A 4,697-nucleotide genomic window follows, 5' to 3' on the forward strand; every position below is an offset into this window, starting at 1 on the left:
GGGGGGGGGGGGGGGTGAAGGGGATAGGAGGGGCATGAATCAGGTAACCATGTTAAAAATGTATATTAATAAATGTTAATAAAAAAAATATGGTGATTCTCCACTGATAGGAGATGAGACCAATCCCTGCAAAAAAAAAAAAATGGGAGGAGGAGGAGCTAGACCTCGTAACTTATGAACAGAGGAAGCTTCCTTAGAGAAAGCAGTTGTTGCAAGAAAAGAGAAGGGCAGTGATAATGATGTAGCAAAGGAATGTGAGAAGAACAAAATGGGTGCAGAAGATATTATGAGTTATGGGTTGGAGGTAACACAAAGTTACAAAGATATGACTGAGGAGGAGTTGCAAATGGAGGAGGATATAATAGAAATTAAGGAGAGAATTTATGGGAAAGGAAACAGTGATATGGGGTACACTGACAGAAAACCAGGCACATCTGCACAAGTTCTTGATAAAAGCTTGAAGAAAGTAGCATTCCTTGATTCTCACTATGGGGGGACAGAACCATTCTGTAGTAAGACTGTGGATAATTTACATGTACAGCAAGACCAAACAGCAAGGGCAATGATTATAGACAGGTGTTCTAATGGGGATCTCTTAAAAACAGAAAGTGTCAACGAGGGAGATGAGCTCCTGCAGACCATTGAGAAGGAAAGTGCTAAATTCTCAGACATAGGCATTACCTCTTCTCAATCACCAACTAGGGAAGCTGGAAGGGAAAGTGAAAAGTCTAGTAGCTACAATACTAGAGGAATTTTAAAGCTAGATCCTGGAGCTAGGGAATTTGTACCAAGCCTACTTCGGGGTCAAGTGCATGAAGATGTAGCACACTTTCAAGCCTGTGATACTCCAAAGAGAGCTGCCTTTGGAATAGATTCTGAGTTAATGCATTTACAGGAATTCAGTTTCATAAATGTCAGTAGCCAAGAGAGGAACAAAATGACATCAATAGGGACAAAGGAAGAATCTACAACACTGACTTCGTTTCCTATGCAAAATACATCTAGAGTTAAGTTTCCTATTACTGACATGGAGTCTAGGGAACAAATACAAGAAGAAAGTATGGACTCATAGGATTGGGATGTAGTCATGAATCAAAAACACATTCCCAATTCTGTAGCATTTCCTTTAATTCAGAGAAATGCCTCTCCTGAATCTAACTTTGCAAAAGTCAAGCAAAACATGTTCAGTGAAGAGGACACTGTACCATACTCATGGTCTGGGAAAAAAGAGATACACTTTGACACTGATAGGCCCATGAACAGTCCAGAGATGCCAATTCAAGCATTGGCAGTCCAACAAGCCATTTTTGAAGGAGACTTACCATCATTACACTCACAGAATCCTGAGCCAGCACAGACAGAAGTCCTAGAACAAGATCAATGGGATTTGGGGAACACAGAGAAAGAAACACCTTTGGTACCTGTTGATCAGATAGCTAAAGACAGGGAACCTTTGATTATGGTGACAATAGGAGATCAAATCTATCCTGCTCTTATTGATACTGGAGCAGCCCAGTCTGTATTGACATCAGCACCAGAAAATTGTGCACTAATGGGGTCTGTGAGAGTAAAAGGAGCCACTGGGCAGATGGAGTTGGTGCCCAAGCTAAGATCTAAGATGGTGAAAATAGGCCCAATGACTTTAGATCATTCCTTTTTGTTGATACCCTGTTGTCCATCCAATCTCCTGGGGAGGGATGTTCTTTGTAAATTAGATGTCACTATCCAGTGTGATAGGTATAAGGATAAAAAATAATAAAGGCTGCTATAATAATATAAATTAGTATTTTAATTAAAGCCATGCTGATAGATAAAGTTATTAGACCACGTGCTTGTAAGCATTCAAAACTTGCTGCCTAGCCATAATTGTCTCCTGTCTCCTCCCGAGTCTGCTGGCCAAGAGACCACTCCCCCCTAACCCAGGAGATTTAAACTCTTCTCTGCATGGAGACGTAGGCATCCCCACACCCAAAGAACTGGAAACGGAAACCCGTTGGACCACGGGAAATGTAGTTTGACAATTTCCACATGTCCATAGAAAATATATATACTTTTAGATGACATCTCCCAAATTTCACTTTTACATAGGTCAGGACAGATATTCCTACATTACCCAAACAGTCACTCAAACACCATCCCTTGCTATTCCTAGGGCAAGTGGAGGGTGATGAGGAAGAACAACACATGGGGAGTATCTTTGAAATACCAAAAGATATCCCAGAGGCAGTTTGGGCTAAGCATTCAACCAATGTGGGAATTTTAAAATCTGCCACCCCAGTTAAGATCGAGGTGAAAGAGAGTACTCCACCTAGAATCCCTCAGTATAAGTTGAGCAAAGAGGCCACAGAGGGTATCAGGCCCATTAACCAAAGTCTCCTGGAACAAGGCATTTTGGTCTACACTATATCTGAGTACAACACACCTATTTTGCCCATTAAGAAGCCAAAGAAAGATCCAAATGGCAAGACACAATGGCGTTTTGTGCAGGATCTAAGAGCAGTGAACAATTTTGTTAAGAAGGGACATGCAGTGGTACCTAGCCTGGCAAATATCATCGCCGAGATTCCAAGTAATGTGGCCTGGTTCACGGTCGTGGACCTGTGCTGTGCATATTTTACTGTACCCCTGCATGAGTCAGAAGATTTTTGCATTTTCCTGGAAGGGCAAACAACTCTGCTGGACCAGAATTCCACAAGGTTTCGCTGAAAGTGCAAATATCTTTTGCCAAATCCTGAAAAGAGATCTTGAGTCCATCATATTCACTGAGAGCAAGCTAGTACATTATGTGGATGACCTTTTGCTAATGTTACCAAGTGCTCGAGTCTGTCAAAGGGACAGCAAATATCTGTTGCAAGAGCTATACAAAAGGGGACACAAGATTTCCAAAAATAAGATTCAGTGGGTGTTGCCATGAGTAGAGTACCTCGGCTTCATGTTGGAGAAGGGTATAAGACGGATTTCCCAAAAGAGAGTTGCACATATACAGAAGCTGTGCATGCCTAAGACCAAGAAGCAGCTCCGTGCAATATTAGGTATCATGGGTTACTGTAGGCAGTGGATACCTGGTTACAGTCTGATCTCAAAACCTCTGACAGCCTTGACTAGGAACACTGTCTCAGAACCTTTAAAACTGACACAAGAGCACAAGCATGCTATAGAAAAACTGAAAACAGCTGTGTTGTCCAGTCCTGCACTTGGAATCCCTGATCATGCAAACCCATTTCACCTGTTTGTGCATGAGGACAAGGGAATAGCCAGTGCAGTGTTGATGCAAACTCTTAGGGATCAGTTCAGACCAACAGCCTATTATAGCTCCCAGCTAAATGTTGTGGCTAGGGGGATGCCACCATGTATGAGAGCAATTGTAGCTGCAGCCCTAATGGTTAAAAAAATCTTCTGATCGGGTTTTGGGATGCAGGATTATGCTGTACTCTCCTCATCAAATAGATACCATCTTGAAAAACAGCAACCTGCAAGCGTTTACATCCCAGCGCTTATCCCATTATCAAATTGTGTTGCTGGGCAATGAGAACCTAACTTTCCATCATTGTAAGGAGATCAACCCAGCTACACTAATGCCAGACTTACCGTTAGAAGGGGAACCCATCCATAGCTGTGCAGAAACCTTGGACATAGTTCAGAAAACAAGAGATGACCTGACCGATATTCCTTTGGTCTCTCCCGATCTGACTTTGTTTACCAATGGTTCTGCATTTGTGGTAGATGGAGAACAGTATACAGGTGTGGCTGTAGTAACTCAAGATGAGACTTTATGGTATGCAGCTCTACCTAAGTCCATGAGTGCTCAAGGGGCTGAAATCCTGTCTCACCAGAGCTTTAGAAATTGGCCAGGGTCAAAGGTTGAATGTTTGGACCAATAGTAAATATGCATTTAATGTAGTACCTTGTACAGGCCAAATTTGGAAATATCGGGGATATATAACAGCTGGTGGGAAGGAGATAGCCTATGGGAGCCTTATAAACCAACTCCTGAAAGCTGTCCAGTTACCTAAGGAAGTGGCAGTAATGCATTGCCGATCACATCAAAAGGGTGTGGATGAAGTCTCTTTAGGAAACAGGAGGACAGATATAAAGGCCAAATTCGGTGCCCGATTTAGCCCTATCCATGTGCTGATCTTCTCCTTGGTGGATGAAGCAGATCTAAAACAGGCATACTCCCCAAGGGAAGTGAAGCACTGGGTAGAAAATCTAGGGGCCAAATTAGTGAGAGGTGTATGGTTTTCTAGTGAGGACAAATCCATTCTTCCAAGATCTTTATATAATACCCTATATAATGCATTGCATGCCAAAGGCCATTAGGGGACCCAATCCTTGGTGGATGTCATTCAAAGGCACTGGACAGCTCCTGGTATATCCACATGTGCAATTAGAACATACCAGAAATGCAAGGTTTGCTTGCAATACAATCAGGGCGTGACCAGAATTAAGGGACTAGGAGGCAGACAATTGGTATATACCCCGTTTGAGTGCTTGCAGATTATATATCAATGCCCAATTGTCAAGGATACAAATATGCCCTAGTCATCATTGACAGGTTGACTCTATGGCCAGAAGTGTTCCCTGCAAAGAAAAACAAGGCAACCTTTGTGGTGAAGACACTTCTGAGAGAGATAGTTCCAAGATTCTCTGTACCAGCGAGAATAGATTCAGACCATGGATCACATTTTTCCCAAAAC

Source organism: Gracilinanus agilis, chromosome 2, assembly GCF_016433145.1.
Source record: "Gracilinanus agilis isolate LMUSP501 chromosome 2, AgileGrace, whole genome shotgun sequence".
NCBI classification, from domain to species: Eukaryota; Metazoa; Chordata; class Mammalia; order Didelphimorphia; family Didelphidae; genus Gracilinanus; species Gracilinanus agilis.